The 27,760-nt window shown below is 49.1% G+C and overlaps 1 protein-coding gene across 7 annotated transcripts in view; it reads right to left on the bottom strand.

Annotated features, from left to right (window-relative positions):
* RIPOR2 (RHO family interacting cell polarization regulator 2) overlaps window positions 1–27,760 on the bottom strand; it is a 214,435-nt gene that overhangs the window by 69,563 nt on the left and 117,112 nt on the right. For 2 of the 7 annotated variants that reach the window (XM_047735145.1, XM_047735152.1), the window contains exon 1: window positions 14,951–15,220. The exons of 3 other annotated variants lie outside the window; for them this stretch is intronic. The gene's annotated coding sequence lies outside the window, so the exon portion shown is untranslated. Of the gene's footprint in view, window positions 1–14,950; window positions 15,221–15,524; window positions 15,632–27,760 lie in introns of those variants that run through there. 2 more of the 7 variants (XM_047735149.1, XM_047735146.1) reach the window with 2 other exon arrangements.

Below are 27,760 nucleotides of genomic sequence, written 5' to 3'. Positions count from 1 at the left end.
TGAGCAAGGAACCTGATGCAGGGCTCCATCCCAGGACCTTGGAATCATGACTTGAGCAGAAGGCGGACCCTTAACCCACTGAGCCACCCAGGCATCCCATGATGGGATTTTAGATTCAACAAAAATAAATGGGCGATCTTTGCCATGCAGAGGTAATCCATCCCTGTCCCTAACACTCTGTGGCTAAATCCAGAAAATCATGACCACTGTTAGCAACTCAGTCATTGGTTTATTTGAAAACATTTGCTACACTGAAATATTTAACCTACATCCCAGCCTCTCTAACTTCCTATTGATATAACTCTCACTAAACTCCAGAAAAAGCCCAATATACTACAACATCTAATTTAGAAGTTCCCAAACCTGGCTACATATTAGAGTCACCTGGAGAGCTTTTATTAATTATTACGATTATGACTATGATTATTTTTTATCTGGAGAGCTTTTAAAAAATGTCTGAGCCTTAGCCCCAAAGATTTAGATTTAACTGATCTGGGGTGGGGCCTGGGGATAGGTATCTTTTAAAAACAAATCTTCCCAGGGCTTACATTTTCTCTGCACACATGGTATGCAGCAATCACTGACCCTATCTCCCTTCCATTCTTTTAATATGTAAAAAATTAAGTCATTAATGGGTCCCTGGTCACCTGATTCTAATTCACTACAAACGATATTTGAAAAAAGGCATTGCAAGTGTTTGCCAGGAAAAACAGGATATAATTGTGTTTTTATTGATTGACACAAAAAGTGAAAGATTCTGGGAATCCTAGAACTTAAAAGAAAACCTTTTCCATTCTTGCAAAGACTTAAAAGTAATGCCTTCTAGTGGGCATTTGGGTGGCTCAGTCATTTGAACCCCTGACTCTTGATTTTGGTTCAGGTCATGATCTCAGAGTCATGAGACCTCGCCCCCATTCCCTCCAAACCTCTCCACCCCTGTTGGTCTGGCTCTGCGCTTAGCGGGGAGTCTGCTTGGGATTTCTCTCTCTCCTCTCCCTCTGGCCCTTCTCCCACCCACGCACACATGTGCATGCACACGCATTCTCTCTATTAAAAAAATGCAATGCCTTCTATCTCAGGGCTGTTGGGATGAAAGAACTCAGCCTGCCTGGGTTTGTGGCCAGCAAGACTACTTTTTATATGTATCCTTGATAGGTTGCTTAGCCTCTCCAGGCCTCAGTGACCTCACCTGTAAAATGGGGATGACAATAAGACCAAGCTCACTGGTTGCCTGAAGAGTAAATAGACCAGGGAATGTCAAGTGCTTAAAAGACTGACTATGCATTTGTTATTTTTATTGTAACCGTGATGAGACTGTATTATCAAATCATTCTTAGTTTAATAAGGTCTAGATTGAGACTCCTAGGCATCTCCCAGAGGAGAAAAGCTTCAGAGGAGTTGAAGGCATGAGTTTTATAATTTACCTAGGTACTGTGCGTCTCTTGAAAACTGAATTAGTAATCTGAGCTAGTCTTCAATGATAGAGACTATATGATATATGCAGAGGGAGTCAAAAACTGTTGACTGTGCAGCTGGGGTGCGCCTGGCTGGCTCAGTCAGTAGAGCATGCTACTCTTGATCTCAGGGTCGTGAGTTCGGGCCCCACACTGGGTGTTGAGATTATGTAACAATAATCTCTTTTTTTAGGGGCACCTGGGTGGCTCAGTGGGTTAAAGCCTCTGCCTTTGGCTCAGATCATGATTCCAGGGTCCTGGGATCGAGCCCCGCATCGGGCTCTCTGCTCAGCAGGGAGCCTGCTTCCCCGCCTCTCTCTGTCTGCCTCTCTGCCTACTTGTGATCTCTGTCTGTCAAATAAATAAATAAAATCTTTTAGAAAAATTCTTTTTTTAAAAAATGTGGTTGGCATTAAATTATGGTGCAGGATCCTGGATATTTTACCCTCTCAGCAGGCATTTTTAAGAGCTGATTTCCCATGGCATGATTTGCTGTTTTTTTCAGTGAACACCCTCCAGACAATCAGCCCGCTCTGAACATTTTCTTTTTTGAAGGATGTCATCCACACTGTATGTTTCTCAAACCTCTGCTCAGACTTGGGAATTCAAAGTACAGAGAACACTAAATGTGGGTGTTGAGTACAATCAAATGGGGTGAGCACAATTCAGAATGTGAACTATGTAATGTCTTTCAAAAATGACATGAATTCACATAAGAATGTATTTTGATCCAGTGGAGGGATATAATTTTTCTGTGCCCCCTAAATATATCATTTTGGCAAGATGGTTCTATTATTTCCAAGTTAGCAGGGCGGGGGTTCCAGCCCCAAGAGTAGATGCCCTCCAGCTTTTCAGCTTGGGGTCCCCAGGGTGAAGAGGAAAGGGGGCACCAGTGTGGACAGGTGGCCAGATGCAGCGAGTAATCACACCCCTGCCTTCTGCCACCCTCCAGAGCTGGATTCCAGATTACACTGTATGCCACAATTAAGATTTGCTGCAAGAAAAGGTAGTATTAAATTTATAGTCATGCCTCTGCTAGTACTTCCAGAGTCAAGGAATATGGTTTACGTGAGAGCATTTGTCCCAGCAAATGAAGAGCACACGTAAACGTACATGCAATTATCACGAATTTCCTGAGTGGACTCAGCAATTTCATTCCCCCGAAGCTCTGGTTGATAGAGGGTCTCAAGTTATACAGAATCTTAGAGAATCCTACAGCCAGTGTCTTCATAAGAGGTAGAGAGAAGGAGCAAGTGAGAATAAGGAAGCAGCAAGACCCAGAGGTTTAAACCCATACTCGCACACAAAGACCCATCAAGCCGTATGGTATGCGGTTATAGAATTAGTCAGCAGTCACTCAACTGGTGTGCATCCTCCCCTTGGGACACTGACCTCGGGACAATGGTTTCCTCTGCTGTAAAATGGAGACCATATATCTGTGTCTTAAAGTCCTTATGAGGATTAAGGGGCATCATTCTTGTAAAGCAAAATGCCAGCCACAAAGTAGGTACTCAGTGAAACTGATGCCAATCCCATCATCACCATCATCATTGTCATCCTCATCACTGTCATCCTCATCAAAGTCAAGCACAGAAATACCAATGGCCTTACCTAAACAATGCAAGTTTTATGTTTTTAGGCTCTGATTTATTTTGCTAATCTAGTTGGTCATGCTAGAACCTAAAATCTCAAGTGAGGAATTCTGGCACAGTAACCAGATTATCCTGGAACTGCAGCTCCACTGTCTGAGCTGGGCTCCCCTCGGAGGGGTGCATGGGGAGGGTGGGCGAGGGGTGAGTGATGCTCAGCTGCACCTGAAGACAGACGCTGATCAGGGCATGTCACGTTGCCTTGGAAAACTGGGGTCACTGTTTTCCTAACAATAGCAACGGAGGGCCAAATACACATGTTCTTTTTTTCCTTCATGAACTGTCCTCTGATTGCGCCTTTTGGATCTTAGGGGAAACCCCGTTGGAGGGATAAGAAAACTGGAGTGGAGTTCAACACCCAAGGTGTTGTGTTTTGAACTTCACTGCAAGGCGTTTGTTTAACCAGCTTGGTTTAACCACGTCTACATGTAAGTTCCTACATAAGACATTTCCCTTTTTTTTTTTAATTAGTTAACTTATTTTTTTAAAAGATTTTATTTATTTATTTGAGAGAAAAAGAGAGAGAGAGAGCGCACAACCAGGGGGAGGGGCAGAGGGAGAAGCAAGCTCCCTGCTGAGCAGAGAGCCCAACACAGGGTTCCATCCCAGGACCCTGGGATCATGACCTGAGCCGAAGGCAGACACTTAACCAGACTGAGCCACCCAGGTGCCCCAAGAGATTTCTTTTATAATTCATTGCCAGGGGAATCCGCCTTCTGAGGAACTGCTGCTCTGTATGTCCATCTTTCTGATGGCAATAATGTAAGTGATAGTCTACCACGGACTCCCTTTTGCCTGGCTTCAAGGAAGTTCAGAGCAAAAGTCACAGCTCAATTGTAGCATGAACATTAATTCTTTTTAATAAACTGTACAATATTGTAGCCTGTCTCAAATGCTTGAAAAGTCACAGAGCATAATTTCTTAAGCAAACTTTTACCAAATCTTATTCTCTGAACTACTGTATAGGAGTTCAAACCATCTACTGCTGGACAGAAGTCACAAGGATATTTCCATCCAGCTGGTTTTATGCTTAGTTTTTAGAAGCCACTGGATCACGGAGGTCTGGAGACAGTGTGGAAGCCAGCGATCCAGGATTCTAAATCCCCCATCAGTGTCGACAAAGGAAATCATCATCATTCCCATCGGATTATTCCCACAAAAGAAATTAGACTCAGGCTAACACGGGGCCCAGGAAGGTAACTTATCTCACACAGATTTGAAAAATGGCACTTCTGGAAAAGATGAACCAGGAGTTAAATCAGTCAATTAAGGCTATTGTTCTGGGGATCCTATTCAAATGCAGTCAAGCAGATCAGAGGACTCCACTCGTGATGCACATCAAAAGGAAAAGAATACTCCATTTAACAAGCCCACGCAAGTGTGCATCTCCCACACACTGGCTGCCACTTCGAATCTTTTCTAACAGGGAGTCGGAGGGGCAAACCATCCAATAATGAGGCAGAGCTGACAGGATTCATTTTTTTTCCACCGCAGGTAATTACCCCATATAAGTCTCCCATGCATCACTTAAAAGCCGTATGAATTAACAATGATCTTGTTTTCCTACATCCAGAAACTCAGACAAAACAGATCAGGGGATACTTTACATGTGGGTATGGATCAGACAATAGTATTTATGAAAAGCAGTGGATAATTCCTTTTTCCTCTGCGTTTTCTCCATTTCCGTCCCCCTTTTTGGAGTGGCCCGGACCTCTGCAGCATCGCGAGGGTCGGCAACCTGGCAACCACAGCCCAGTTCAGTCGTGTGGGGGGGCCGCTTCCTGACTACGCCCCTCCCTGGCAGTTCCCGTGGGAACTCCAAATTCGGGGTCTTTGTGTATTTCCGCCCATGGCCACAGCCCAGAGGACCCCGGTTTAAAACTGGACTCTGTTCATACCAGTCTCGTTGGGTCTCATGTCTCAAACCTAATGCTAATTAGGTAATGCTAATAGGAATGACCTCAGAACCTTGCAAAGACTCTGGGAATTAACACAGGTGCCTGACACACTGTAAATGCTATTCAGTGGTCACTGTGACTCCTCAGGTTACTGTTATAGAAAACATTTTTATTTAGATCGGGTGTTTCACAACATAAGTGGGGGCTTGGTGTCAGCATGCCGTATGACACACATGTACCCGCATCTATAATTCAGGATTTGCATTTACTTTGTTTTATTTATTTTAAGATTGTTATTTATTTATTTGACAGACAGAGATCACAAGTAGGCAGAGAGGCAGGCAGAGAGAGAGGCGGGGTGGGGGGAAGGGGAAGCAGGCTCCCCCTGGAGCAGAGAGCCTGATGTGGGGCTCGATCCCAGGACCCTGGGATCATGACCTGAGCTGAAGGAAGAGGCTTTAACCCACTGAGCCACCCGTGCCCCAGGATTTGCATTTATTTTAAAAAATTGCAATGACTTGGGGCACCTGGGTGGCTCAGTCATTAAGCGTCTGCCTTCGGCTCAGGTCATGATCTCAGGATCCTGGGATCAAGCCCTGAGTTAGGGCTCCCTGCTCAGTGGGGAGTCTGCTTCTCCCTCTGCCTCTGTGCCCTCCCCCACTCATGCTCTCTCTGGTTCTCACTCAAATAAATAAATAAGATCTTTAAAAAAAAATCGCAGTGACTTCAGGCACCCCTGTGCCCTGGAATGCCTGGTCTCCAGGATCGTGTGATTTACCTATAGGCAGGTGATGGAGTATGCGTGCAAGGCCTACCTGGGTCTACTCTCCCCCATCAGACTGTAAAGGATGAGACAAGCTCCTTAAGTGAAAACTACACACTTCCTCAGTCGGGTTTTCTCAGTACCTTTAGCTCGGTAACTGCATATCCACATGCATGGAAGCATCGTGAGTTAATGCAGTCCCTCAGTCTCTTTCTGTTTTGAATGTCCTCTTCCATCAGTGGGGAAAGAGTCACTGTAACCATCGGAGCCAAAAAAAAAAAAAAATTACATCTGGAAAATATTTTAATATGAAGACGCACACACTGAGGATCCTCCAAACAAAACCCAACACAACAGAAAAACAAACCCTAGAAAAAGAAACAGCCCATGTCATTTCAATCCTATTTTAGGCCAAAGACCATTATGACAAAACTCAAAGGTCAAACTTCTTTGGAAATGTCATGGGAGCCTGAAACAGGAGCGGTAGGTCTCCACGTGCAAAATACAGATCGGGCTGAGAGCATTAGACAGGTGATGAGGGAAAGTCATCAGACTTCAGGCTCCCGACGAATTTGGGTTCAAATAGGCCTCACTATGGTGACAGCCTGTGACAGGCAGACAGAACCAATCACCTCTCCCTCTCCCCAGCTTCATGACGTTTTTGCCACAAAGGCAGGTTGAGTGGATCTTCTGGCGCCAATAGGCCCCAAACGAGGAGCAGGGACACTCAGTGCTGACCCAGCCCCTTCAGCGCTGTGACCTTGGACAGCCCACTTTACCTTCACGTTCTGTTTCCCAATCCAGGGAGCCAGGGGCATTAATGGGAGTCCTGCTACGTCACGGGGTTCTGTGGCTTCAGTGGGACACAGTGTGAAAACCACACACATCAACAAAACATATGGCAATATCATGGAGTCTAGGGTCACGGGGGTCTTGAACTTGGACTTCAGGAATAGTAAACTTTAGGTGTCAGGAAGAAGGCATGTGCAGAAAAGAGGTGTTAAAAAGAGAAGCAGGCAGTCAGCCTGCAGGGAGAACGGGCTCTCGCGTGGCTGACGGCTCCTCAGGGGCCAGGTCCCTGCAGACCTGCAGGCTACCGTTTCATCTCCCAGTGTCCAAGTCCTCAGTCCCCAAGGTGAGGACCCTCACAAGGTTTGTGGCACCTCTACTGGCCACACTAAGGCAGCTCTACTTTAAAAAGAAGTTCTCTGGGGGGCACCTGGCTGGCTCCGTCAGGGGCGTGTGCAGCTCTTGATCTTGGGGTCATGAGTTCAAGCCCCACGCTGAGCATAGAGATAACTTCAGTGAAGAAAGAAAGACACAAACAAACATACTTAAAAAATAAATAAAAAGAAGTTACAGGCTCTTTGCTTATTCATGTTGGATTAGGCTAATCTGAACCCCTCAATGCTACCTGTTCCATGCAAACAAACCAAAATGTGTGACAGTGGGTTTCAGACAGACATTTTTTCAAGATTTTTTTACTTATTCATTTGAGAGAGAGAGAGAGAGAAAGGAAGCCAGCGCACGAGCCCGGGAGAGGGGCAGAGGGCAGAGGGGAAAGCAGGCTCTCCTCTGAGCAGTGAGCCCAACAGGCAGCTCAATCCCAGGACCCTGGGACCATGAGTTGAGCTGAAGGCAGACGCTGAACTGAACGGACAGAGCCCCCCAGGCGCCCCCTTCAGATACACATTTCAGGAATGAGCTTCTTAAGCTGAGACTCTACAGGAGGGGAAGGTGGGCTTTAGATCTGGTTATTCTACGACTAACAACAGTCATGGTGTTTCCTCAGAGTGAAGAAACACGACGGGAATAACACGAGATGGTTTTAATTGACCTTTGTTCTGCATGTGACTGTGTGGACCATCCAGTTATTTCTTGCCGGGTGATAAACCGTCCCCACACGGAGTGGCCTAAAACAACAACAGTGAGTCAGGAACCAGGAAGGGCTCCCCACTGGACGTTTCTGGCTCAGGGTCTGGTCTGCCGTCCGACGGTGGGCAGCCGGGAGCTGCTCAGGCATATCTCTCTCTCCTTGTGGTCTCCAGCCTGTCCCTGTGCTTGGCTGGTTTGGGTTTCCTCAGGTTGTGGTAGCTTTGGGAAAGTCAAACAGCTTTCAGCGCAGCTAACAGCTTCAGGAACCAGCATTCCAGCCAATAAGGGGGAAGCTGATTTGCCTTCTAGGACCCATCTAGCCTTGGAGGTCACATTTTCTATTAGTGGAAAAAGTCACACTTTGAGGGAAGGGAACCTGGACCTCATTTCCCCTTGGAAAGAGTCTCTGAGTCACTTTGTAGTGAGGTTAATATACCATTGAAGACATCTTTGGAAAATATCATCAGCCCTTCAGACTGGCCGTATATAGTTCAGAGTGAAGCTATAGAAAACCAGTATTTATCCCTGACACTGATCTTTATGTACAATCTCTCCCCACCTGGCCAAAGATCTCCAACAAATCAGACAGGAACGTCTAGCATGCCTTCTGATGCCTTCTCCTCTCCTCCCGCCTTGGGCTTTGATGACTTAGTGACACTTGTTAAACTTCCTGAAAATCTCAGGCATCTACTTCTGTTCTCCCTCACGCTGCGGTCCCTCAGAGCAGGCTAGTTAGGAGTGCCCTGCGCACACTTGTGCCTGCCCAGGCTCCCGTGACTTTCCACAGCAGCTGCACTTGACATCGCTCCAGCCCCTTTGTAGGATGTCTTCGGCCGAAGCAGGGAGCATCAGTGACATCTGCTAGAACCCCTGCAGCTAGGATCCCGTGTGACTCGGGGGAGCTCCACCAGGAGCAAGCCCATGAGATCTGCAGGCATGTATCAGTTTCCTATGGCTGCTGTAACAAATTCCTACCAACTTAGTGGCTTCCGATGTCACACATTTATTATCTTACAGTTCTGGAGGTCAGGAGTCTGACATGGGTCCCCCTGGCTAAACTCAAGGTTTCAGCACACTGTGTTCCTATCTGGAGGCTCCATGACAGAATCCGTTTTCTTGCTTTTTCTGGGCTTCTAGAAACCACCACATTCCTTCTTTGTGGTCCCTGGCTTCATCTCCAAAGTGGGCCATGTTCTCTCTTTCTTGCCCTCTTCCATAGTCCTATGACCACAGCTGGAAAAGCTTCACCACTCTGAGGTACCCATGTAAGGAGACTGGGCCCACCTAGAGAATCCAGGATAACCTCAAGGTGATGAATTTCATTATAGTGGCCAAGTCCCTTTTGCCACATCAAATGACATGGTCCCCTGTTCTGGGGATGAGGATGCGGATGTCTTTGGGGAGGGGGGCGTTTATCCTGCCTGCTGGGCTGTATTTCTGCTTCTCCATGGGGACTGCTGGCAACCACCCTCCTAGACCCCCTGGATGTTTCTGTGCTGGCTTCCTGACCGGCTGTTTCTTGACCCTGGCTGTGGCACAGCCTCATTCGGGAGCCAGTGACTGCTCAGATCGCCAGGCAGCTTCTTGATGGCTGTTCAGACAGTGAGGGGCTCCATTAGTGACGCAATGTGACTTTCAGCCTTGTCCTGGAAAGTTCGGCCTGGAGTATGACCCAACAATCCTGCAAGCCATTTTACTTTACATCCTCAGCTGAACCCTGAGGCATCTTCACAGCTATACCTTTGCACCTGTCTCTCTCTCTTCTAAGCTCCGCTGGTTTCTGGGGATGAAACATCATCAAGACAACATGACATTAGCTTAGAACCTGGGAAGACAGGAGTCACTCCAAAATGGCTTACAATGCTACCGATGACCTTATAAATGAAAAGTATGGCCACTGAAGGGTTACCGGCTGGTCGTGGAGTCTTCACTTAGAGCCCTCAGCCTTGAACCCCCGCAAACCAGCAGGGCACCTAGTGTGTGTCACCTTAATTAGAAGGCAGACCGGTGCAGTTAAAGCCAAGGCCATGACAACCCCAGGCCTTCATATGTAGCAAAAAGTGGTCAAGTCAAATGCTATACTGGGAACAACCTCCCGGGAACTGCACCAGCTCCACGAAACGATCACTTTGAATTGATTCCTCCAGTTAAGAGAAGAAAAAAAGCATGTGCTTTTTTGTGTTCATCTGCATTGTTTTTGTATTTTTAAGGTACCCCCTGCCTCCCGTCCCGCCCCATACTCCTGCCCTTGCCTCCCTTCCAAAAGGGCTCCTAGAGGACAAGGACAGAAGAAAACAAGCTTGAAGAGAATGGGGTCATTGTTCCTTCAGCTCCTTCCTGGACAGTTTGCTGGAGACGGAAGAGATCACCTCCAGGCTAGAGGTGCACACCAGTGGCATTAAACCCCAATGACACGTGGCCTATACAAGAAAGAACATCGGTTCTCTGCGCATAAGCTGGTTTTTGGAACGATCACTGTCAGCTTTGTTTTAGCATTCTCGGCATTATTAATAGCCTCATTTCATAATTGCTCCCATCCAACCTTTGCCAGGCAGGCCTCCTCAATGCCCTCAGCGTTCCTACCTCCAGCCTTGGTCTCAAAGTAAGTCACAGGCAGTCAGTTAATACTCGATGCCTCCTATTTGCTGGTGCCTCCTTTTGCTGTGCAGCAAGCCCTGAGGTCATAGGAATGAGGGAAACGGCACCTTTGTGTCTTACTTATGGTCCTCCTCATCTTCCCATCTGGTGCATCTCCCCTTTTCCCACCCATTCATCTGTATGCCTACAACAGGCTCAGCAATGAAATCTCTCCTTCCCAGCCTTCTTCTCCTTCCTCTGACCTCATAGTCCTTACTTCTAGGGTGACTGCGGACCTTACTGTCCCATGTAGACAGGACAAACCAAGACGTGCATGGACGGCACACCATTCAGCACAACTGGGTTCTTCTTACTTCTCTTCCAGACTGTACATTCCCTGGAACACGGAATCAGTAGCTTACACTTTTATATTGAATGAAAAAGCTAACTTTGGCCAGATCCAGCAGAGTTCTTCGTAAACAGGTGCTTAAAATGAAGAAAAAAAAAATCAGTACTCCCCGAAATTACAGAACGCTGCAGACTTGGACTTCAAATCCACCTCAGAAATAAACATGATTGTTAATCACTATATTCTATTTTTGAATGTTAAATAGTGTGAAAAGTATTCCCTTTGTCTAAGGCTCCTCCCTCCTTGGTCTAGCAGAGAGCTGGTTTTGATCTTGGGGAACATAACACAGACACATTGCATCTCATTTGCTTTCACTGTTTAAAAAAAATCTAATTTCCTTTTTTAATTAGTGTAATGAACGTGTGAAAACATTCCCCTCCACACAGTCCTCATCAGTGTCACGTAAATAATGCACAATAAAATCAGTTGGAGTGGTTTCTTTTCCTGATGGGTCCAGGGTTTCCTCCGAGGGAGGGCAGCCAAGCATTGGGCCATATGCAAAACAATCTTTTCTGGATAGCCTGCAAAACTCTGAGAAAAACATTCCTCATTTTTAGGAAACATTTCCAACTAAAGTGGGATGAGTGGACTGTGACCAAAAGACCTGGCCTTTAACCCAGAGAGGGCTTGGTGGGCTCAGAGAGAAGATCCCAGGAGGGAAGAGGACATGTGGGTGTTTCCATATTAAGTCACTGAAGATCAATGTGTTGAGTGACTTTGTTCAGTTGAATCAACTTGAATGTTTCCATGTGCACAAGGGGGAGGTTTGCACTTTAGGGGGTAGAATATTGTCCCAAGAAACTGCCTATGAGGATATGATTTTGAAAGCGGAGGGAAATGAAAAAAAGGAAAAGGAGGAAGAGGGGGGGTGGAGGGGGAAGGGGAAGATGAAGAGGGAGGGGGGAGGGGAAGGAGGAGGGGGTGAGGAGGAGGAGGAGAAGAGGGGCTCCTGGGTGCCTCAGTCAGTTAAGGGTCGGCCTTTGGCTCAGGTTGTGATTCTGGGGCCTGTGATCCAGCCCCACGGTGGCCTCCCTGCTCGGCAGGGAGTCTGCTTCTCCCTCTGCCCTTCTCCCCACTCATGTGCTCTCTCTCTCTCTCTCTCTAATAAATAAAATCTTTAAAAAAGAAAGAAAGAGATGCCTGGGTGGCTCAGTTGGTTAAGCATCTGATGCTTGATCTCAGCTCAGGTCTTGATCTCAGGGTGGTGAGTTCAAGCCCCAAGTGGACTCCATGCTGGGTGTGGAGCCTACAAAGAAGGAAGGAAGGGAGGGAGGGAGGGAGGGAGAGAAAGAAAAGAAAGAAAGAAAGGCACATACTCATAATCATTTTCCTTTCTGAACAGATCTTTCTGACAACCACACTGTGGGGTGTTCGCATGACAACAGCTTTATGACACCATTGCACGTTGCGATTTGCCCTTGGGGAACCAATTACGTGCTGCTGGCCTATCCGTACCTCCTCTCCCCACCCCCACCCCCAATTCCCTTGCTCCATTGTCTGTCTTCAGCTGGTATTCTTTTCTGGTTGAATGGCCACAAACACAAGCTGTCTCTCTCCTCCGGCTGGTGGAGTCTGGCTCGGCTCGGCAGAGGAGACAACCGTGGTCAGGAAGCCCTTCAGGAGCACGAGGCCCCGCTCCGGCCACCAGGGCAGAGGAAGCTCCATGGAAAGTCAAATGTGCTGTTGCCCCAAGGAGCACCCATTGTGTAAATAAAACAGACTTTCACTTCTGCCACCACTTCCTCCCCAGAGAAGCAAGAAAGTGGTTGTAACTTCTGCCTTCGTTTCAGAATGAAAACAAAATCAGCTTTCTTATTTTTCGCCCCAACGCGCTGCATGCAACCAACAGTAAGATAAAACACTGGTTTGCAAGCTCTTCAACCCGAGGGACTGCTGTTTGCCTGATCTGACCACTTAGCATAAAGCCTGCAGGCTGCTCTGCTCACTCTCTGTAACCGCTTTTGTCTGGGTTGGCGTCTCTTGACGCTGAAAGATGAGCCCATAATCCGTGAATTAAACCAAAATGCAACAGAGAAGTGGCTCGGCCGGTGGCTGGTATCATAGCTGGGCTGTGGGCTCTTGCCATAGTGGGGATGTTTCCCTGTAGTGACTCAAATGCGGGGTAGGACACCTGGCAGTCACGGACAGGACCCCAAGCCAATGGACATTAAGACTCAAGGCTAGAATTCTAAGTGAGTTTAGCTACCAACATGTAGAGACATAAACAGCTCCTTCCCAGCCCCTCTGGCTTCTCCAGGTCACCCGGGAAAGGGGAATGGGTCCCTTTCCTTCTGGAAAGAATTTTACTTTGCAGTCAACAACAGGCAGGAGAGCCACTTCTGGAACCCGTGTCTGGGTACTCAGAATGCTGAGCAAGTCCTTAGCATGTGCTCTCAGTTATGCTTTGCTCCGGCTTAGTATTTCTTTGCGTTTATACTAAGGATAGAACATTCACAGCGAAATCTCACATTGGTGTGGCCGAGAAAGAGAGGAGCAATACCAGTCACGGGGTCTTCTGGAAAAGCAGCACAGACAGCACATGCATGTGCTTACTAAACTGACTCCCCAGTGGTCAGGTTTTCAGATGTTTGCACAGACACAGGCATTACCTTCCCTGGGGAAGAGCCGTACTTTGGCAGGATCTCAGCTGAAGGGCAAGCCCAGCACAGGAGACGTGACCCTGCAGACTGGGCTGGGAGGAAGTGCTGAAGAGGGGGGAGGCCCTTTCCCCTGGTTGCTGTTACCCTGCCTGGACACACCCCTGCAGTTTGCTCCTGCAGAAGGGATATGCCTACTGGCTGCTTCCTAATTAACCACTGGAGAACAGCCTGGCCATGCTGGTTCTTACAGAGTTCACGGTGACGCCCCCTGCTTGTGACAGCCGCGGAACAGAGAGATGGAGACAATGCCTGGAGCCCGTGGCTGCTCCTGGGCCAACTCAGAGTCTGGTCCAACGAGGCTTCGGGAGCGAGAGGGAGAGGCAACTAAGCGAATACCTGGGTCAGGTACATTCTCAGACCCAGAGAAATCTGACAGAAAGCAAAAAGGAAGAACTGATTGCATGTCAGGTAACAAAGGGGCAAATGCTGACCTAAGCTGCCCAGCCCAGTCCCCTAGAGAGGGCCAAACGCAGTTTCTTTGGAAATGGGGGCAGTGATTTGCCTCGGTCCCAGAACTTCAACCAAGTGCATGATCTGAGCACTTTAAAGGTGGGAGCAGGAGGAAAGACGGCCCAACCTGTTTCCAGGGACTGTCATAACCCCACAGTCACAAGCTTAAGCATTTCCTCTTGGCACTCAAGCAACACAAATGTCTATCTCCAGGATAAGAACTTTGACACTGCCAATCCCCCTCTGCAGACCCTTCCCGGCGCCCCCAACAGCCTGGCTCTCCTGCTTTTCCGAGGGCTCTCTTGCCCTGCAGGGAGCTGCCACCTCGCACCAAGGACTCTAATAGGCTTCTGCCTCCTTAACATCTGGAGGGCAGCGCCTGTGCAATTTCAGACATCCCCCCCCACTCCCTTATAAATGAGGTGTCCTCTCTCTGCTCCCCACTGCCCTGCGGAGGAGGATAGGAGGTGACAGTCTCACGGTGACAGAGCTGCAGTTGCCTCTCTTCTCCAGACCCCTCCCAAAACACAGAAACTCGCAGGGTGCTCCTGGCCTCAGGTGCATGGCCCCTCCCCCCACGCATCCAGCCCCAGGTCGGCATCCGTGCACCGCATTTCTCCTGCCTGCTTCTTCTTTCAGTTGTCATCTGGGTCCCCCACCCCACCCGCGTGGATTTAGACCCGCGGGGAAGAGGCTGGTTCCTACCCAAGCTCAACCCCACCGCCTCAGGCAAGTGAAGCCGCTGGACACCGAGATCCCGGCCCTCGCTGGACTCAGAACAGGCGTGCAGAGTGCCGGAAGTCGCTGGGTGACAGCGGGTCGCAGGGACCCACCCGAGGGCGTCGGTCCTGCCACCCCCAGAGCACCCAACGGTCGGACCCGACACGTCCCCGCTCCGGAATGTCTGCCCCCACCACCTCCCCGGGCACTGACCCGGGGCTCCTTACCATCTCTGTGGTTGGTCAGACCCTCTACACCCCCACCCCGCCCCACCCCCACACCCCTCTGCTCGGCCTGCAGAAGTGCGTGTGCCCTTTCCCTGGGCAACTTCGCCGCCCGCCCCTCTGGGCGCAGCAAGCCAGGGACCCCCAGTCGGAACGGCTCCCGAACCCGCGGCGCTCACTCAAGCCCAGCACGCCCCCTGGCCACCCCGACCTCACCCGGGTTGCAAGCAAAATCAGAAGCAAAAAAGAACCCCCGAAAAGGCGCACATACCTAAAGACGAGAGCTCCTTTTCATGACAAGGGGACCCTTGGGCTCTCCGGCGTGTAACAGCCTCGGTGCCAGCGCAGTCTCCCGGCGGCCAGCACCCCGAGCTTTGCAGACTGCTGATCTCGCCCACGGGGGAAGGGACAAAAGGCCGCAGGAGGCAGCGGTGTCCCCGCGCGCAGCCCCCAACGGCCCTCCGGCGTCGGCTTCGCGGCGGCTGCGGCCGGGGGTGCAGCTGCGGGGCCCGCGCGCGTAAGGCTGGCGGAGCGGAGCGCGCAGGCGGAGGGGCGGGGGCCGGGGAGCCCGCGGAGGGGAGGCGCGGCCGCGGGCCGGGCGGCGACATGTGAGCAGGGAGGGGGCTGGGGGAGACAGCTGCTTGACAGTCACTTCAGCGCAACTCCGAGAGGCTGCGCTTTCCTCTCTGCCTCCAGCTGATCGCCGGCGCGCCGAGCTGCTCCGCGGAGCCCGTGGGGCCGCTTCGGAGTTACCCGGGGAATTCGTGCCGGCGAGCGAGCCTGGCATAGAGCGCGTTGGAGGGAGAGGGCAGGGGAGGCCCAGCGAGGAGAGACCCTTTGCTCACCTGGGATTTGGAATGGAGAGTGCGCCTTGAAAACATTCCTGGGGGCAGCAGAGGCCGAGGGTGTGTGAGAGTGTGTTTGAGTGAGTGAGTGAGTGAGTGTGTGTGTGTGTGTGGTTGGGGGCGGGGTGAAGTTGGTTGTTCAAGGCAAGGGTAGTGGTGGAAAGCCCCCCTGGGGAGACCCGCTTTGTGTGGGTCCTCCACTAGGTCCTGTTGGGTAGACAGATCTTGATCTGATGATGAGGAGAAACAGTGGGGGAGGGGGTTGGTTTTGTTTCATTTTGGTGGATTTGAACTATACATAAAGCTTTCCTTTGGGAAAGCGTGGGTCTGACAGCCCATTTTGGAGTGGGCACATACTGTATGAGACTGGGAGTCTGTAAGGACCCTGAGACAAGTTCTCTGCCACCTGCTTAAACGGGGAATGTATGCTGGGCTTCGGTTTACCTGCCTGTAAATCCACCATACTGAATAAATTGTGTATTTAGGATATGTTAAATAACACAGAACTGCAGGTGCATCTCTGCAACCCCTCACCCCACCCAGCTTGGGATTCAGTAACTTTGTGAGTGAAATGGTAAGAAGTGAAAAGCGTAGACAATGACCCAAAGGGAATATTTCAGGGGACTGTGTCAACATGGGAACCCCTATAACCAGTTGTGGGAAGGAGACCGCCTCCTCAGGCCCTGGATAGGAAGAGCCAAAGATCTAGCCTGATCCACGGATCCCAGCCCACCTAAGGATACAACAGCATTGGAGTGTGATTTACGTTTAGAAAGCTCACCCAAGGGGTGCCTGGGTGGCTCAGTGGATTAAGCCGCTGCCTTCGGCTCAGGTCATGATCTCAGGGTCCTGGGATCAAGCCCCGCATCGGGCTCTCTGCTCAGCAGAGAGCCTGCTTCCTCCTCTCTCCCTCTTTGCCTGCCTCTCTGCCTACTTGTGATGTCTCTCTGTCAAATAAATAAAATCTTAAAAAAAAAAAAAGAAAGGAAAAAAAAAGAAAGCTCACCCAAGAGCAAGCCGGCTCTGGTCTCCGCTTCAGACCAGGAAGGGCGGCCTGAGCCTCGAACACCTTGATAGTCGGAGCCTTGGGTTTCTAAGATGCACCTGTCTTTGCCCTTCTTCTAACTCACAACATAGTTTCTCAGTCTTCCTATGAAGGCATTCCTTGCAGAGGAGAAAATGTGTCAACCGCATGACGGGAACATTGCAGTTGGCCCAGCAGGTTATTCTTCCCATGTGTTCAGCGTTGGTTTTCTGGCCAACATGTAAGTCCCTGGCAAGGCTGGTTGTCTTGAGTCCGTCCTCGCTGTGCCGAGCACTACATTTCATCGACTGTCTTCTCCTACCCTTCTGTCTTCGGAGCAGGTCCTTCTCAAGCACTGTATCATTTATTCCTGATTGTACCTTAGCAGGGGGGCGTTATTACTCCCGTTTCATGGATGGGAAAACCAAGATTCAAGAGTGTTAATGAGACTTGTCCACAGTTGTTTGAAACAGCTATGTTTGTGACGATTTCTTACACAGGAATAGATAACTGATACAGAAAAGCCAACTTTTAAAAGAGAAATACGGTGTGGTCACTTTCCTGCTTAAACCCTGTATGCCTCATTTATTGTAGAATAAACCCAAACTCCATACCAATGCTCACAAGGCCTCCCGGTCTCATGAGTACCCCCTCGTCCCCTTACTAAGCTCAGGCCACAAGAGCCTTCTTTCAGTTCCATAAAGAAGCGAAGAGAGGTCTTCCCTGACCACCCGCATCTCTAAGTATCATCTTCCCTCCAGTTATTCTTTTTCAAAACCCCATGTCTTGAGGAGTACTGACTGTAAATTGTAATGGTCTAATTTGCCTTTGTGCTTGTTTCTTGTCTCTTTCCCTGGACTGTGAGATCAGATGGGTGGAGACCCCTTCTGTTTTGGATACTGTACCCCCAACACAGGGCAAGAGCTCAGTACCTACTTACTGAATGAAGGATGAACCTACCATTCCAGAATACTCCTTCTTCTCACTTAATACTTTTCTTCCCTTGTCAACCCCACCCCAGCCTATACCCACCTCTTTGGCCTTTGCCCATTTTCCAGCAGAGGAAATTTATCAATATCCAGTTTAAACAGTCCAGACTCTGTTCTTCCCAGATCCCTGCCCCTTTTCCTGCTCCCTCACCTCACTGTCATAACGTTTTCGATCTTAGCATCTCTGCAGGTGCTTACCCCTTCTACTGTGGACTATAGCTATTTGTGTAGGATCTGATGCTTCCAGACATTTCTCCATTTACCTCCCTTGGAACAAAGAGGCCTGGAGAGAAGCACAGATACGCAGTAGAAATTTGGGGAGAAATGGATGAGTTACTGCTGGTCAGCATCAGTGCTAACAGGGCTATGCAGAAAAATCCTGGAAGGAAGAGCAGGGCCTCATATCCACCCTGGGGGACAGTAGACTTTCCATTTCCCCACCATATCAGTCTGCGCCATCATGGAATACCACAAACTGAGGGGCTTAAACGACAGACGTTTATTTTCTCAGTGCTGGGGGTTAGAAGACCAAGATCAAGGTTCTGGCTGCCTTTGTTTCTGGTGAGGACTCTCTTCCAGGCTTGCACATGGCCATCTCCTTGTTCTGTCCTCACATGGTCTCTCCTCGGTGCCTATGCCCAGAGAGAGGGTGTGAGGTCTCTGGCGGTGGCTTTCTTACAAGGACACCAATCCTCGTGCATCACCTAAATTTAATTACTTCCCTACTCCAGATACAGTCAGACTGGGAGAGAGGGCTTCAACATATGAATCTGGGGGAACACACACATTCAGTCCCCAACACCCACCTTTCCAATACCACTGCCTTCCTGATGAGGAAGGGGACCGCTGTAAACTTCATACGAATTTTATGGGCAGGAGTGGGCCAGAGGATTTCACAAGGATTATAGATGATGCCTGGTGCTTGCCAGACATTGTCTCGCATAAGCCTACTACACTCCCTCTTTCTATTACTGTCCTCACTGTAGACTCTCCAGTTAGACCCTTCCCTGAGATCAGGGACGCGTACAAGTGAGGGAGTGGGCAGGCAGCCCGGGGCTACACAACCAGGACACAATCCTTAGTGGAGTGTCTAGTCTGAATCCCAGAGCCCAGGGTCACATGACCAGAGTCAGCACCAGAACCAAGATCTTTCTTAGGGTACAGATATTCGTGAAGACTCGGCTGGCTCAGATTTTATGTCATGCCCCTGGAAAGACACGGGTCTTCCGAAGGAGAAAGAGTTTAACACATGTCCCTCTGCCTGCCATCCCAGATGTCAAGTCTTCATTGAAGACACCCCAAGGTACCGATGAGAGCTACTATTTCAACAAGCTACTATTTCAAGTAAGGGCAGGAGACCCGGAGGTAAACACGACAGTCACGTAACCCAACTCGTGGAGGCTGGCGTGAGGACAGCTGGACACAACTGAGGTGGGTGTTAGGAAAGAGGAAGTGCTGTGGGTGCTATGGGAACTGTGATTATTTCTGGTTTCATGAAACAGGGTGTTTGAACTCCAGCAGCACCGAAAATGGTCTCTTTCAATAACTGAGTTTTATTCTGCTTTTTGCTCATGGGTGTTTGTTTAAAGCCCTTTTGGGTTGGGGAACGGCACGGCCAAGCCGACCGGATCATTCTTTCTGCCACCAGTCGAGCGTCGTAAATATGTAATTCCTCGGTAGAAAGCGGAAGAGCACCCAAAATGTAACCAGTTTAGTTTCCTGACTTAAAGATTTAGACGGTTAATACAGAACTTGGAACGTGCCTGGAGACCACGGCTGTCATGAAGTGAAACTGACGGAAGGTCTTTGGGATTTGGTCCTATCTAGTGACCCCTCCTCATTTGTGTTTCTGTATAAACTCTGCCCGTGAGGCTAGCGCGTTCTGGCCTCCAGCCGGTCTAGCTGACTAGTCCTAGGGGTAGCCAGATACAACTGAGATCTAATCTCTTATCATAACTATGATGCTTAGTATCCATGTGGACAGCAGATCTAACATCTTGATTTCGAAATTCCTTCTCTACTCTTCTGACCTTCCTCTATAGGCACTGGGCCACCCAAGTGCACGGCCAGATCGTGGCTTGGAAGGCTGCCAGCTCCAAGATTCCCGACCCCCTCCTTATACTACTGTATCTCTTTACCCTCCACCTTGCTCACAGCAGCTGAGTTCTCCTTCCTTTGCTGCTCTGGCCAGTCTTCCCCTATTTCTTATCGCTGATTTTCTAACTTAGGAAGCACAGAAGAATCAGTCTGGGAAAGAGTTTGAAGTGCAGATTTGTGAGTCACCCCCTCTCCCATTCCAAGTCAGTCATTTCAACAAGCACACGGAGGGCTCTGGCATGTTTGTCTCAGAACGCACTTTGGGAAACTCTGGTCTAGATGAGACCCAAACAGGAGCCCAGCTCACCTAGCACTACCGTGTGGTTCAAGAACTCTTTCCAGTGTACCCCACCGCCCTGCACTGCCAGCTCTAGGGTCGGCTCTTCCAGCCATGCTCAGTGTTCAAGGAGCAGCCCTGCAGAGTCTCTGACCTGGGAGACACTTTGGTTCTATTTTGGTTCTGCCAATAGAAAACTCAGGGCCAGTCTTGACCTTTGCAATCTGTGTCCTCACCAGTCAAACGAAGGGTGTGGACAACTTGATTGCCAGGCATCCTTCTGGCTCTGACATTTGACCATTCCTTCCTCCACCATTCTGCTCAGGTCATTTCCACTGCCTGGGAATTCGCTGCGGAGAACTGCCCAATGCTTTTTCTCTGATGCTTGTCTCCAGAAATCCTGCCCAGCCTCTGAAGCCCTGGTCCAAGACCAGTTCCTTCATGAAGCCTTCCTTCACCTGCCATGCTTTCCCTGCGTTCTCCTGTGAATGCTGTGTCCCCCCCAAGAACCGACCCAGTCCCATAATTTCCTTCTGTCCCAGATATTTTAATTATCTTCATAGTGTTTATGTTCCTGGGTATCAGAAACTGTGCTTAGGGCTATGGACAGTAGTGGAAGCTTTATATTAATGAGTGTAGAGGATAGTCAGTAAACGAGGAATAAGAGTGCATCACGGGCCCTGCTGGTGTCTGTCATCTTTTTCTCCAGAAAGAGCGTAACATGCCTGCATTGACTGATATCAGAGCTGTACCTACAGAAAGAAGTATGCTGCAGCTTGACAGGCGACAGCTGGGTTCTGCTTACTGTTTGCTGAACTGCGGAGAGCAAGACCCCATTATCCTTTGCCCGTGCCTGGCACTGATGATAAGGTTCCCAAGGGAGCAGACATCTCAGGCTGTGGCTTCCTCACCACCATTACACTGTCTGCTTGCACAATGGGGAACGTGTTCGGCCAACACACTTAGCAGTTCAGTGTATCCCAGGCACGTATGTCTAAGGGATGCTGAAATCAGGCCTATCCACTTGGGCAAATGATCCCAGGCTGAAACCCGACCTCCACCCCTCACTTCTAGTTTCTATACCAAGTGACCTGGAAGGCTACGTGGGTAGAAGAGAGTCAACAAAAGGTTCAAAGCTGGCGGGGAACAAAATATGCCTTAAATGTAGCAAAGAGTCCCCTTCCATCCAGAAAGTTGACATTTGGGTTGCTGGTACATTATTATGACAGGGAGAGGTCATTTTCTGCAGTAATAGCATTTGCATCAGCGATTCCCAGTTTTTTGGTCTCAAGACCTATTACACAATAACATAATCTAGACTAGCCAGTTTATATTTCATGTAACATGTATATGTGATATATATGCATGTATCATACGTATATAGACATAAGTGTGTGTGTGTGTGTGTGTGTGTGTGTGTGTGTGTGTGTATAGATAGATATAGATATATATCACATGTAATCTAGACTAAACCCCTTTAAACTTAAAAAAAATTCTTAAGGATCTTCGGAACCTTATAAAAGAGTATTGGGAAACCTTAGGAGTCCTCAGACCCCATATGGAGAAGTTCTGATCTACCCTGACAAACATCTTGGCAGAATGTTAACTTTGCAAATTCCTATAGCTACAAACCCTTTAAGGCTAAAGGTAAGTGGTATAAATGTAATTCATTAAACATAGGTGCAGAGACACTAAAATAGGTATAAAATAATTTAAAAATGACTGTAGAAGTGATTAGTATATATGTGTAAACACAACGCTTGGGTCCTGATAGGTAAGCTTTTTTTTAAGGTTCTAAACTGACTTTTGCTTTATAGCAAATCCATGCCCTTTCCCTCATCAATAGGGGAGACATAAAAGAAGAGATTTATCTGTAAGGCTCTCCCGGGTGATTTATTTATACCGCGTCCCCAGGCCGGATCCCGTCCCTGGCTAGCAGAGTATCCTGCATCGCCCCTTCCTGTCCTTTCCCCAGCTTCCAGTCTCTGCCCTCTGTCCCGGGAGCTGCCCTGCCCTAGGATGCCCAGTTGGGTTTGGCCAATGGGAGTCCAACAGGAGACAGGTAAAAGGGAAGGGAGTGAGGTGAGGATATCCATTCTTTGGCTCTTCCCTGTGAGGTTCCACTGGGCTGGCTGTGTCCCCTCTTAAAAGATGACTAGTCCCCGTGGGAGCCCTCTCGCCTCCATCCCGCAGGTTCTAGCCACTGCTTTGTCTTCCCTCCTTTGGGCCCCACAGTGGCACTGGCCCCACTGGGCCCCCTGGTTCCCCCACAGTCTATCCACACCTTCATGAGCCATCTCTTTGTACAGAAAAACTCCCTTGGATTATTCTAACTGGAGGGAGCCGTCAATTTCCTGATAGTGCCTTGTTAGATACATGTTAATAGTTGCCTATTGCTTATCGAAAAAAAGGTAAAATCTGCTTGTATTCAGTCATTCCTGTTTTAAAATTCTTCCTTAGTTAACTCTTTGTTGTTTTTGTTTCTCTCTCTCTTTTTTAAAGATTTATTTTAGAGGGTAAGCAAGCAGGAGAGGGGCAGGGGGGAAGAGAGAGAATCTCCAGGAAAGCACCCCCCATCCCAGCACAGAGCCCGGTGTGGGGCTCCACTCATGACCCTGAGAATGTGACCTGAGCTGAAACCAAGACACTGAAGCCTAACTGACTGAGCCACGCAGGCACCCCTGTTCCTCCTTCAATTTTAGGCCAGGGCCATCCTTGTACACAATCTTGCTCCATCCCTCTCCCTCCTTCCTGCCCGCAGGTATGCAAACTGTCTTCTCAAACATCAGTCCTTCCGTAATTCAGGAGAGTGAGACCATGAACTTCAGGAGGCTTCCCGGGCCCAGCAGCCCCATTGCTGAGAACTTTGTCACTGCTGTGAAGCCTCGCCATCTTTGGGGACATTGTGTTGGGGTCCGAATCAGTCTGAAACAGGTCTCTATGAGGTGAAGTGAGCTGTCACTAGGATTCAAGCGAGAGCTAGACGCTAGGGCGAGCTGCCCAGCACCCGGACAGCTTCGCACTCGGGAGAACACCCTTCCCGGAGCTCCTGCTCCTGCTCCAGGGGCGGAGGGAAGCACCTGCAGGAAGGGATGGCCTGTGCCCCTGCCCCAGGCCTGGAGAGCATTAGCTGCCCTTGCTAGCTTCAGGGTCTAAGCCTCTTTCTTCATAAATCACCACTTCCCATCCTCCACCCCCACATACATTTTAGGCAAAATCGGGATACTGTATAGACGACATCCTTATCTCCCTGCCCCTGTTTCACTTTGCAGAGGTGAGAGTGGAAATCTGACTCCAGGGACACAGCCTGCTCAACCTGCAAAGCCTTCTCTGGCAGCGGGAGCCAGGCCCCGTTCCCATCCCCCCACGGCCCTTGTCTGCTCACAGTCGATCCACAGCTCTGGCAGCTTTGGGTGGGAGCTGTGACGATAGGACAGGGCACTGTCACCCTCCCTAATTAGCCAGGCAGCAAGGCTGCTCTACTATCCCCAGCTGACAGCGCTCTCGAGCCTAATGAATTAGTCACGCCACCAAAGCGTAATTGGCTGTCACATTCGAAATAGGTCATTCACGTTAAGGCTGCTGGAGTTGAAGATTTCACCAGCCAAGCCAAGGGTTTTGGTTTAAGCAAATCTCCAGAGAAAGGGGCTTCTCCAAGCAATCCCCCATTAAATATCTTTCATTGAATCCCGGTTGTTTTCATTAGCAGCAGCAAGAAGGGTCTGGAACAGCTGTCTGCCGGCTCTGGTGCATGTGTGTTGGGGGGTGCAGGGAGTGGGATGGAAGGCTTTGTTCAGCCTCTTCCTTCACTGACCCTTCCTCAATGAGCCTCAGGGGGCTCCTCGAGGAAGAGAAATGTGAACATGTGCTCTCATTTGTCCTTTGCACCCAAGACGATGGCCAAGTCAGAATGAGGAACCAGTCTCGTGGGCGGCGGCAGGTTTTGGAAGAGCGAGTGCACCCAGGCCTCTAGGAAGAGTGCTTCTCCGCCCTGGGAGCCACGTTCAAAGAGGAATTCAAGGTCAACAGCCATGACCGAGTGCCCCTGCATTTCATGTCCTAATTCACAGACATTGGGCCCTCTTCACTGCTCAGAATACACTTGCCCTCTTGTCGGCAAAGATGTATTATTCAACTCAAGTGCTTGCTGGGATACAAATATTTGACCGGCTATTTTAGGGTTTGAAGACTTCCTCACATGTTCATCTGTTCTTTTAATGGTTTTCGAGGATACCCAAGGTGCTCTTACGGAGGAAGAACAGTTTTCCTAGGATTAGAATAAAGAGAACTGACTGAAGGCGTCGCTTGGGGGATTTGAGTTAAAATCAAAGCAAATGCGCGAATTGCTAGCTCTTGATGTTAAATGGATGTGGGACTGGGAAAGGTGATAAATCTCCTTGCGGAAGGGAAAGAAGGGAGGGAGTTCAGCAATGAGATTGACCCTTGCCTGCCTTCTGTTTAGGAAGAGAGACCGACAGCCTCTGGAGGTCTTGCAGCGGAGTCTATGGCTATAGAGCCTTGAAGCAGAAGGTCAAGAAACGCGAGCATTTTCACCGGGTGAGCAGAGCACACAACTCAGGAGGCCCCGTGTTGATGGGAGTCACGCTCTTCCACGACTCTCAGACGTGTCATAATGCTGCTTCCAACGACATCGAGCTGTCACCTTGCGAGACGCCTGCCCTGCTCCTCCAGGGACCTCCCCCACCGATCTTTCCTTTCATCTCCCTTTAGTCTGCCCTGCAGTCTCGAGTGCCCGGTTTTATGGAACAGCCCGTCTAAGTCATACAGTCCAATCCCCACAAGCTAGAGCTGCGTCCGTGCGTAATTTCCACTGATGTATGTGCCACAGATAGTTCCTGCATGCCCACTGTTGTGGCTGCTCGGAGCGGGACTCTGTGAAGTCAGCCACTGTGTGCACCTATCCTGCAAACGTAGCGGTCTGAACCGGACTCCTGATTCCCTGTCATGGCCACACGCCTCCCCACCACCAACCCCCACCTCCAGCAGCCCTCCTCTTCTCAGTAAAGAGCCATGTCAGCCTTCTAGATGCTTGGACCGAAGAGTTATCCTTGGCAACTCCCCCCACCCCACCCCTTACTTCCAGAATTAACAGTGTCAGGCCTGGGAAGGGTCTTATCCACTTTCTCCTGGAATAGCAAGTCTCCCAAATGACCTCCCTGCCTTTGCCCTACATGCCCCCCCAACAACTTTACTTTCAAGACAACATTTAGAATGATCCTTTTGAAAGGCAAAGCAGATTATGTCACTGTGCTCAACACCCACCAGGGTCTTCCCATCACCCATGGAGCAAAAACTCAAATCCTTACCATGGCCTGTAGGGCTTTACAAAGACTGGACCCCACCCCTCCGAAACCTCTTGGTTCTCATCATGCACCCCTCTCTGCTTGCACACACCAGCCTCTGGCTCTTCCTGGAACCTTCTCCCCCAGAAGTCCAGGTCAGACCTACAGCACCAGCAAGAATCTGGCTATGTATCAGTAAAATCTTCTCCAGCCACCATGTTCTATCCTTCTCACCTTGCACTTTTCTCCAAAACCCGTCCTTCCATCAGACACAGCCTGTTCTTTCTTGTCTACTATCTGTCCCCCTCCAAGGCAATAGAACTTCACAGGGGTAGGGCCGTGTGGCAGTCACCTCAGGTCCCAGGAACTGAACAGAATCGAACCAAACACATGGTAGACATTCAATAAGTATTCTTTTCTTTCCTTTCTTTTATTTCTTATCTTTCTTTCTTTTCTTTCTTTCTCTCTCTCTCTCTTTCTTTCTTTCTTTCTTTCTTAAGATTTTATCTATTTGAGAGTGAGAGAGAGAGGGAGAGCACAAGCTGGCAGAGGCAGAAGAAGCAGATTCTCCACTGAGCAGGGAACGCAGTTCGGGGCTCGATCCCAGGATCCTGAGATCATGACCTGAGCTGAAGGCAGAGGCTTAACCGATGGAGCCACCCAGGTGCCCCAATAAGTATTCTTTAAATGAAAGATAAAGTAAATCTCATATCCTTAAATAGTTCATAAGCTCCTGAAGTGGCTCTTTTCTGATGATTCTACTTCTTTCTAGAGTAGCCCCAGTAAGTGCTCATCTCAAAACATTTATGCAACGATTCTAAAAACTGATTCCCAGCCAGGCAGAAAGTGGTTGGCAGGGTTCCATCTGTAACTCTTATGCGTTCTGTTATGAAGAACAGTCTTTCTAAGATTGTGTTGGCTAAGTCCAGCCACGGTCACAATCAGCCATTTCTATCTCTCATGGAAATTCAGTTCCCTCCTGTGACATGTATATGGTTCGAGAAAAAGTAATTATTGTGAAGACTTTCAGGAACTGCCTGGTACTTCCTCTTTTCTGTTTGTCCGAGTGTAGTTATTCCTAACTCTTTTTTATAAATGTGGAAATATATGTGTGTGTGTGTCTGTGTGTGTGTGTGTGTGTATACACACACACATATATATGCATAAGAATGACCACTTTAATAAATCTTGTGTACGGTTCAGAGGGTTAAATCCATGTTGCTCTCGTCATCTTGCAAAACTAAGACTCTGAGCCCTTAAACAACAACTCCTAATTCCCCCTCTTCCCAAGCCTTCTTTCTATTTTCTATTTCCAGACATTTGACTACTTCAGCTACTTTGTATAAGTGGAATCATACAGTATTGGGGGATGTTTTTGTTTCCTTTTTGTAACTGACTACTTTCACTGAGTTTAATGACCTCCCGTCCCTCCGTGTCATGGCAAGTATCAGAATTTCGACCTCCCGTCCCTCCGTGTCATGGCAAGTATCAGAATTTCCTTCTTTCTTCCCTACTGAAGAACATTCCATTGTATGCAGGGACCACACTTCGCTTGCCCATTTGACCATCGGTGGGCAACTGGGTTGCTTTGCCCCTTCCGACTGTTGTGAATGATGCTGCTGTAGACTCGACTATACATGTATCTCTTCAAGACCCTGCTTTCGATTCTTCTGAATATATACCCAGAAGTGGAATTTCTGGATCATATGACAGTTCTATTTTTCATTCCTGAGGAGCCGTCACACTGTTTTCCAGAGTGGCTGCGCCATTTTATATTCTCACCAACAGGGGACAATGGCTCCCTGACTCCTTTTGACAACACGATATTTCCCCCTCCAGCAAGTTAAAACCACTCAGAGATGCTATTAGAGCTAAACATTCCTGCTGTTTCTAACACTTAGCAACCAGGAGCCAAGCAGCCCCCGCTAACTGTGTCTAAGTGTGTGTGGCGCGGTGCTTTTTACTCATTCCTTCGTGCCTGCTTTGAAAAGGCTTCCTTGTCCTCAAATTGACACGCAGGCTAAGTGGACACGCACTGGTCTGCACTGCAGGAAAAGGGCAGTGGGCAAGAGACAGCTCTGTCTTGGGGTGATCAGAGCTCTGCTAATCCCACGTAATCTTCTCCATACAAGGGTGATGTGTTTCCATGTGTGGTTTCTCTGGGTGATTCCCCCCGGGGCCTGCCATAGTCACCCCATGGTGAATCGGGAGACTTGGGGTGATGTGTGTGGAAGAGCTGAGAAGAAGACTGGAGTCATGCTCACACATCAGTGGTTCTTTACCATGAGTTTCCAAGGACTTCAGACCTTAGACACCTGTCATCCCAAAGAGTCAAATGGAGAGGAAAATTCCTGGAGCTGATGCAGAGATGTGAGTGGAAAAAGGACTCTGGAAACACCCTGTGTGCCTTCTTTCAACTCATTCACTGGTGGGCTGGGGGTCCCTAGTCCCACTCTGTCTCCCCCTTAAATGATGTGGCCTTCCTTGTCCGGCCTCCCCAGTCCAGTGCTCTCTGCTCTGTCTTTGGTTTTGTCTTGGACCACAGA

Source organism: Lutra lutra, chromosome 6 (genome assembly GCF_902655055.1).
Source record: "Lutra lutra chromosome 6, mLutLut1.2, whole genome shotgun sequence".
NCBI classification, from domain to species: Eukaryota; Metazoa; Chordata; class Mammalia; order Carnivora; family Mustelidae; genus Lutra; species Lutra lutra.
The sequence above is the reverse complement of the archived record's forward strand: the minus strand, read 5'-3'. Positions and strand labels throughout refer to the sequence as shown.